Genomic DNA, 9,371 nt, shown 5'->3' with positions numbered 1-9,371 from the left:
AAATTTTTGAAAATGTCATTGGACCATTCTGTAGGTGGATCCATCCACCTAAAGAAAACACCTGCAGAAGCTCAAGAACTCATTGACATGGTTGCAAATAACTAATTCATGTACACTTCTGAGAGGAATTCCGTGAATAATGGGAAACCTCAGAGGAAGGGAGTTCTTGAAATTGATGCTCTGAATGCCATATTGGCTCAGAATAAAGTGTTGACTCAGCAAGTCAACATGATCTCTCATAGTCTGAATGGATGGCAAAATGCATCCAACAGTACTAAAGAGGCAGCTTCTGAAGAAGCTTATGATCCTGAGAACCCTGCAATGGCAGAGGTAAATTACATGGGTGAACCTTATGGAAACACCTATAATTCATCATGGAGAAATCATCCAAATTTCTCATGGAAGGATCATCAAAAGCCTCAACAAGGCTTTAACAATGGTGGACGTAATAGGCTGAGCAATAGCAAGCCTTTTCTATGATCTTCTCAGCAACAGACAGAGAATTCTGAACAAAACAATTCTAATTTAGCCAATCTAGTTTCTAATCTATCAAAAGCCACTTTCAGTTTCATGAGTGAAATAAGATCCTCCTTCAGAAATCTGGAGGCACAAGTGGGCCAGCTGAGTAAGAAAGTCATTGAAACTCCTCCCAGTATTCTCCCAAGCAATACAGAAGAGAATCCAAAAGGAGAGTGCAAGGCCATTGATGTGATCAATATGGCCGAATGCACAAGGGAGGAGAAGGACGAAAATCCTAGTGAGGAAGACCTCCTGGGACGTCTCTCAAGCAAGAAGGAGTTTCCTATTAAGGATCCAAAGGAATCTGAGGCTCATATGGAGACAATAGAAATTCCATTAAATCTCCTTCTGCCATTCATGAGCTCTGAAGACTATTCTTCCTCTGAAGAGGATGAAGATGTGACTGGAGAGCAAGTTGCTCAATATTTAGGAGCTATCATAAAGCTGAATACCAAGTTGTTTGGTAATGAGACTTAGAAAAGTGAACCTCCCTTGCTCATTGGTGAACTAGACACCTGGATTCAGAAAATTTTACCTCAAAAGAGACAAGATCCTGGCAAGTTCTTAATACTTTGTACCATAGGCACCATGACCTTTGAAAAAGCTATATGTGATCTGGGGTCAGGGATAAATCTTATGCCACTCTCTGTAATGGAGAAGCTGGGGATCATTGAGATACAACCTGATGACAAGTCATCATATACCCATTTTTCAAGCTAATTTCACTTGTTTTATTAGTCTTTATTCACTTTCTTGCATCTTAAGTAAGTGATTTGGAATGAAAATGCATAACTTCTTTAAATCAAGCAACTACCATTAAATTGATGCTAAATCATGAGGGTTGAGCAAGAATTAATTGATTTTTAATGAATTATAAACCTTGTGAATTTAGAGATACTTTGAGTGGTTGTTTTGGTTTCTTGTATGTGAAGAAAGAAAGAAAAAAAGAAAAAACGTGGCTTAAGAAAGCGTGGCCCAAGGAGAAAAGAGTGTGGCGCATAGAAGGAGGAAGCAAATGTTGCCCTCCACAAGGGCACACTGCCCTCCAGGAGGGCAACATAATGAGCCAAACTATGAAAAGCATCACTGCCCTGCCCACAACAAGGGCGGAGCACAATTTGATGCCAAGGACCAAAAGGAACAAAAACTCTGCCCTGCCCTCCTCAAGAGCAATATTGGGCTCATCAAAGAAATAAATTCAAGGAAAAAGCTTACCAATGCTTGCCACAAGGATCGAACTCGGCACCATGAGGAAGCAAGGAACTAGGCCTTACTTTGGTGCCAAGAAAACCAAGGAAAAGAAGTAGCGTGTGCCTCCACCGAGTTTCAAACGTGGGGCTTCACATTTGGAAACATTTCCCTGCCCTCCGCGAGGGCAGGCAGCATTTTGTGATGCACGGCCAGTGCACAAGAGTTGGCGCACCAAGGGGGTCTCGGCAGCAACGGCACGCACGGGCAGCAAAATCTGGCGCACCAAAAAACTCTGCCCTGCCCTCCACAAGGGCAGGGCAGCATCCGGCAGCACCACACGCACTAACACGCACGCACAAGGGCCGCACGCACACTTTCCTGCCCTGCCCTCCATAAGGGCAGGGCAGCCTCCTGGAAGCCAATTTTTCATGGGCTAAAAATTGGATTAAAAATCAAATTTAATTCATTTCTTCACCAAATCAAAAGCCCATCCAAATCCCAAGATCCAAGAATAGAAAGTGTATAAATAGGAGATAGTTTGATGTAATTAGGACCTTTTCTTTTGAGCTTTGAACCTTTTCTTTTATTTTTGACTTACTGAACCTTCTCTTGGAGACTTCACTGAGAGCTAGACACCGAGATTTCAGAGAATTGGGGAGGAGAATTGATCTCTCTTCTTCCTCGTTCTTGTTTGAGCATTTTTACTTTTCTTGTTTGAGTCTTGGGTGTGAAGAATTGAGGAATTTCTATCTCAATCTCCATTCAAGATCTCTTTAATTTCTCTTCTGCATAATTGAGTTCAATTACATTTCCTTTACTGCTTCTTCTTTAATTTCTTGTTAATTGCTTTGTGAACTTGGATCTGGGAAGGTAATTGAGATCTAGACTCTGCTATCTAGTCTCTAGAGCCCTGAGATCTCATCTTCCTTTTGGTTCTTCTATGAACCCCTGCTGCAATTTAATTTCCATTTCTGTTTGAGATCTAGTCTATTTCAATTCATCTCTTGTTTAGTTAATTGTTGCAATTTAATTTCCCTCGTTTGAATTCTGAAATCCCAATCCTCAAATCCCTTTTTCATTCAAGCAATTTATATTTCTTGCACTTTAAGTTACTGCAATTTACATTTCTTGCACTTTAAGTTTTAGTCATTTAATTTCTTGTTCTTTAAGATTCAGCATCTTTTACTTTTCTGCTCTTTAATTTACTGCAATTCTCCCCTCTCCCTTTACATTCCAAGCAATTTAGTTTCTGTTAATGATAAACCACTCAACCAATACTTGATTCGCTTGACTAAATCAACCACTAAACTAAAATTGCTCAATCCTTCAATCCCTGTGGGATCGACCTCACTCCCGTGAGTTTTATTACTTGATGCGACCCGGTACACTTACCGGTGAGTTTTGTGTTGGATCGTTTTCCACACATCAAGTTTTTGGCGCCGTTGCCGGGGATTGAAATAGATTGACAATGATTAAGTGAAGTGGAGGTCTAGATCAAGCACTTTTTCTTTATTTCTTTACTAACACACTAACTGTTTGAAAATTTGCCTCTATCAACTCACTAACTGTTTGAGAGTTTGTCTCAACTAACTGCACTCAATTCTCAAAAAGTGCTGCTGTTTGTTCCTCCTGATTGTTGGCATGCCACAGGAAAGAAGGGAAGTCAGAGGAAAGACTATCATTGGAGGAGAAGTCTCTACAGATGAAGAATAGCATGACATGCACTCATTACACTAATCAAGAACAATTGTTCCTATGACGGAAATCCATTGGAGGATCCTCAACAGCACATATCCACTTTTCTGAAGACTTGTAGTGCTGTCCAAACTGATGGTCTAGATCATGACACTTATAAGATCCTGTTATTCCCTTTCTCATTAAGGGGTGAAGCTGCACAATGGCTTGAAGCTTTTCCCCAAGGAAGTATCACTAGTTGGGACGATTTGGTCACCAAATTTCTGGCCAAATTCTCCCCACCCCGACAGATCATCAAGCTGGAAGAGGGGGAATGTCCATTCACACAAGGAGAAGAAGAACCACTCTTCAAGGCATGGGAAAGATACAAGAAAGCAACTGATAAAGTGGGTTTCCGAGCTTTCTATGAAGGATTAACCCCAGAAACAAGAAAAGCAGTGGACTACTTCTCAGATGGCCTACTCAAAGCAACAACAACTGCCCAAGGAATTGCAAATTTCAATGACAAAGGAGTCAACAACCAACACTCATTTGAGAAACCACAGAATGCAATCTCAGAAAAAGAAGTAAAGAATCTTGAAGGAGTGAATGCATTCGTGAACCTGAACAACCAAATGCACCATCAAACACAGCAACACATGGAGCTGAGAGATAGAAAAGTTGATTGCCTGCAGTCTGCTGCAGTGAATGCCCAATTTCCACCATGGAGACCTCATTCTTATCTGAGAATGAGGGAGTCTCAACACCAAGAGCAAGGAAGTTTTAATTAGGGCAAATCCATGACCACAAACAACCAACATCACTCACCCACTAATACCAATCAAAGCCAATACTCACAACACAGACACTTCCAGACTCATTCCAACTGGAGAAGGATCGAGTACCAAAATCACGAACCAAGGGACTTCAATTATAACAACCCCAACTTCACAAACCAACAAAAACACCATTATAGTAACTACAACCACTACATGCCACCACAACACCCATCCTTCCAACCTTTAACATCCCACAACCAACCAATCTCACAAGAATCTCAGAGGATCACGAACTTGGAGATCTTAATGGAGAGAATGATGAAACACCAAGAGGAGATAACAAAGAACCAAGAGACTTCAATCAGAAGAATTGAGGGGCAAATAGCTCAACTGGTGAAGCATTTTGCAGGAATGGGTGAGAAGAGGGTAAGTACTCTCCCCAGAGCCACTGAAGACAAACCAACTAACAACGAAGATGCTGCAAAGAAGGAATGATGGAAAAGGATCATAGAGGAAAGTAAGAAAACCTTGGACAAAGAAAGTACCAGCCAAGAAAAACACAACAAGGAATTCTTACAAGGAGAGACAGAGGATAGAATTAAAGAAAAGCAGAAAATCCCCACTGGAAAATTTTCACTAGGGGATAACTGGAGGGAAGTTCACCGTGAAGAAAGACAAGCTAAGGCACTGTGATTTTCAATCTTCATGATCAGCAGAATGGAGGATGTCAAGCTAGTGACAATAAAGAAGCGCTTGTTGGGAGGCAACCCAACCTGAGGTAGTTTTCTTTTCATAGCTTTTTCAATAAAAATGTTGAGTAATTGGTATGGATTGCAAGAAGCTAAGTTTGGTGTTGCACACCAAAACAACTTAAGGGAGAATGAAAGATTCTAAGTTTGGTGTTCCACCAAAAATCTCATTTAAAAACAAATTCTCACCTCTTACATAATGCTAGCTCTAAGCAATCAAACAGATTATCCAACTATTTAACTGCTTTCTAGCTTTAATTCCATAACCTTTAGCAAGAACACAAGGTTTCCCATATGGTTAACTTGTTGCATCAGAGGCAGTGGCAAGCAATTAAGTTTGGTGTTCCCACACCTAAATAAATCCGAGAGCCATACTCAGTTTATGCATACTAACCATGCAATTAAGGGCTTGAGAAGCAAGCAACTTTGAGGATTATGCAGGACATGAGTCAACAATTGAAGATATTATGCATCTTAACTCAAAGAAAACACAACAGAAGGAAGAATCAAAGGGCTGCAACTTCAAAGGTTGTATCTAAACTTAATCCTTGTTGCTGTGAAGTGTTTTGAATCTGGAAACCATTGTATGTCCTGTTAAAGTGTTTATCTAGTTGCAAGTGGAATTGTTTGTTAAGAATGCTTATTTGCATAAGTGCTTGTCATCCATAACCGAGCTGAATTTTGTTTTGTTTCCCATATGCTTGAATAAAAGAGAATTGTTTGAATTGGAAAGTAAATATCCAATGTTGCATAAGTAGAATGGAAGTTAATGGTGGTATATGTGTCTGATTAAATGCATAACTCATGAAATAATTGCTGCATAGTATCATTTTCATTGAAGTGTGAGCTAGCTTGCTGTTATAAAGGTTCCTATGAATAAAGAGAAACCCTTGAGAACAAAAGAAAATAAAACAGAAAGAGAAGGAAGAAGAAAAAGCCAATGTGGCAAGAAAAACAAAGAATAAAGGCTGGACACCAATAGCTTGGACCCTAGGACACATGCCTGTGGTGTTCTTGTACTAGGATATGCTTGGACAAGTAAATTCTGAGGGGTATCTCAAAACCCGGTCACTTAGATCAACTGATTTGGGATGGCCAATTGAAAGTCCACAATAAAGAGCAACTTAGATACAGAACATTTAGTTATCCAAAGAGATGCTGGGCATCAATGATCCTAGGAGGAAATAGTGAGCCATGTGTCTGTGGTGGAAAGATGTTGAGTAAAAATAAAGCCAAAGGCTACTACTGCAACATTAGACACCAAGCCTTCAAAGAATAATAAGCTTGATAAGCAACATGAGAAAAGAAAAGTTAGCAAGGGAGCAAGTAAAGAGTAAACCTTATACCAGCAAGTTTAGTAAGCCTTTGAGGAAAGATGTATATTATGTAACAGCAAACAATAACTTGGGTTGTCATTGTCTGCATAAAAACTCCATAAACCAAGTTCTGCTATATGCCTAATAAGGATATGTTTGCTCTTCTTGTTCATTTCATTTTCTCTTAGTTTTGATGCTTGCTTGGGGACAAGCAAGATTTAAGTTTGGTGTTGTGATGACAAGTCATCATATACCCATTTTTCAAGCTAATTTCACTTGTTTTATTAGTCTTTATGCACTTTCTTGCATCTTAAGTAAGTGATTCGGAATGAAAATGCATAACTTCTTTAAATCAAGCAACTACCATTAAATTGATGCTAAATCATGAGGTTTGAGCAAGAATTAATTGATTTTTAACGAATTATAAACCTTGTGAATTTAGAGATACTTTGAGTGGTTGTTTTGGTTTCTTGTAGGTGAAGAAAGAAAGAAAAAAAGAAAAAACGGGGCTTAAGAAAGCGTGGCCCAAGGAGAAAAAATTGTGGCGCATAGAAGGAGGAAGCAAATGTTGCCCTCCACAAGGGCACACTGCCCTCCAGGAGGGCAACATAATGAGCCAAACCATGAAAAGCATCACGGCCCTGCCCACAACAAGGGCGGAGCACAATTTGATGCCAAGGACCAAAGGGAACAAAAACTTTGCCCTGCCCTCCTCAAGAGCAATATCGGGCTCATCAAAGAAATAAATTCAAGGAAAAAGCTTACCAATGCTTGCCACAAGGATCGAACTCGGCACCATGAGGAAGCAAGGAACTAGGCATTACTTTGGTGGCAAGAAAGCCAAGGAAAAGAAGTAGCGTGTGCCTCCACCGAGTTTCGAACGTGGGGCTTCACTTTTGGAAACATTGCCCTGCCCTCCGCGAGGGCAAGGCAGCATTTTGTAATGCACGGCCAGCGCACAAGAGTTGGCGCACCAAGGGGGTCTCGGCAGCAACGGCACGCACGGGCAGCAAAATCTGGCGCACCAAAAAACTCTGCCCTGCCCTCCACAAGGGTAGGGCAGCATCCGGCAGCACCACACGCACCAACACGCACGCACAAGGGCCACACGCACACTTTCCTGCCCTGCCCTCCACAAGGGCAGGGCAGCCTCCTGGAAGCCAATTTTTCATGGGCTAAAAATTGGATTAAAAATCAAATTTAATTCATTTCTTCACCAAATCAAAAGCCCATCCAAATCCCAAGATCCAAGAATAGAAAATGTATAAATAGGAGATAGTTTGATGTAATTAGGACCTTTTCTTTTGAGCTTTGAACCTTTTCTTCTATTTTTGACTTACTGAACCTTCTCTTGGAGACTTCACTGAGAGCTAGAGACCGAGATTTCAGAGAATTGGGGAGGAGAATTGATCTCTCTTCTTCCTCGTTCTTGTTTGAGCATTTTTACTTTTCTTGTTTAAGTCTTGGGTGTGAAGAATTGAGGAATTTCTGTCTCAATCTCCATTCAAGATCTCTTTAATTTCTCTTCTGCATAATTGAGTTCAATTACATTTCCTTTACTGCTTCTTCTTTAATTTCTTGTTAATTGCTTTGTGAACTTGGATCTGGGAAGGCGATTGAGATCTAGACTCTGCTATCTAGTCTCTAGAGCCCTGAGATCTCATCTTCCTTTTGGTTCTTCTGTGAACCCCTGCTGCAATTTAATTTCCATTTCTGTTTGAGATCTAGTCTATTTCAATTCATCTCTTGTTTAGTTAATTGTTGCAATTTAATTTCCCTCGTTTGAATTCTGAAATCCCAATCTTCAAATCCCTTTTTCATTCAAGCAATTTATATTTCTTGCACTTTAAGTTACTGCAATTTACATTTCTTGCACTTTATGTTTCAGTCATTTAATTTCTCGTTCTTTAAGATTCAACATCTTTTACTTTCCTGCTCTTTAATTTACTGTAATTCTCCCCTCTCCCTTTACATTCCAAGCAATTTAGTTTCTGTTAATGATAAACCACTCAACCAATACTTGATTCGCTTGACTAAATCAACCACTAAACTAAAATTGCTCAATCCTTCAATCCCTGTGGGATCGACCTCACTCCCGTGAGTTTTATTACTTGATGTGACCTGGTACACTTGCCGGTGAGTTTTGTGTTGGATCGTTTTCCACACATCACAACCTGCCTTGTTCGCATTATAATTGGCAGACAAGTCATTAAGACAAGCTTATGGAAAAGTAGATGACGTGTTAGTAAAGGTTGAAGGCCTTTACATCCCTGCTGATTTCATAATCTTAGACACTAGGAAGGAAAAGGATGAATGCATCATCCTTGGAGGACCTTTCCTAGCCACAGCAGGAGCTGTGATAGATGTCAACAGAGGTGAATTAGTCCTTCAATTGAATGGGGACTATCTTGTGTTTAAGGCACATAGCCATCCCTCTGTGACAAAAGAGAGTAAGCATGAAGAGCTTCTCTCAGTTCAGAGTCAAAAAGAGCCCCCACAGTCAAACTCTAAGTTTAGTGTTAGGAGGCCACAACCAAATGCTGAGTTTGGTGTTAAGACCCCATATCCAAACTCTAAGTTTGGTGTTGGGACTATACAACATTGACCTGATCACCTGTGAGGCTCCATGAGAGCCCACTATCAAGCTAATGACATTAAAAGAGCGCTTGTTGGGAGGCAACCCAATTTTTATTTATCTAATTTTATTTTTATTTTATTGTTATTTTGTGTGTTTATTAGGTGCATGATCATGTGGAGTCACGAAAAAAATATAAAAATTAAAAACAGAATCAAAAACAGCAGAAGAAAAATCACACCCTAGAGGGAAGACAAACTGGCGTTCAATGCCAGTAAGAAGCATCTGGCTGGCGTTCAACGCCAGAACAGAGCATGAATCTGGTGCTGAACGCCAGAAACAAGCAACATTCTGGCATTTGAACGCCAAGAATGTGCCTTGAGGAAAGCTGGCGCTGAACGCCAGTAACAAGCATGGAACTGGCGTTCAACGCCAGAAACATGCTATACATGGGCGTTGAACGCCCAGAACATGCTACACATGGGCGTTGAACGCCCAGAACATGCATCACCTCGGCATTTAAACGCCAGAATGGTATGCAAAGGCATATTGTATGTCTATTTGGTGC

Source organism: Arachis hypogaea, chromosome 4 (genome assembly GCF_003086295.3).
Source record: "Arachis hypogaea cultivar Tifrunner chromosome 4, arahy.Tifrunner.gnm2.J5K5, whole genome shotgun sequence".
Taxonomy (NCBI): domain Eukaryota; kingdom Viridiplantae; phylum Streptophyta; class Magnoliopsida; order Fabales; family Fabaceae; genus Arachis; species Arachis hypogaea.
This window is presented reverse-complemented; position numbering follows the sequence as displayed.